Raw genomic sequence first — 341 nt, forward strand, 5'->3', positions numbered from 1 at the left:
TAAATCCTACAGACTGGACCTTAAAGCTTTGAAAAGGAAAATTGAAGGCACAGGGTGTATTTCATTCAGAATATCTCCAATAATTCCATTAATTATTTGTTTATTCTCCCCCTGCCCTGTCTACAACTGTAACTCTTTTTGTTAGCACAACTTCAACAACTTGTTTCTGCCTTGAATGAATTACAATAACGTTTAATACTGTCTCCCTCTCCACATTTGATCTAACTCTGCCTTTATACTTGCTTTCTCTCTCTCTCTACCTTCCTCTTTCTTTTGACATTTCAATATCCATAATTTTTAACCTCGCTCCTCCTATTTTCTCTCTCCCTCTCTCTTAACCT

Source organism: Morone saxatilis, unplaced genomic scaffold (genome assembly GCF_004916995.1).
Source record: "Morone saxatilis isolate NCDOM2014 unplaced genomic scaffold, NCSU_SB_2.0 Contig14, whole genome shotgun sequence".
NCBI classification, from domain to species: Eukaryota; Metazoa; Chordata; class Actinopteri; family Moronidae; genus Morone; species Morone saxatilis.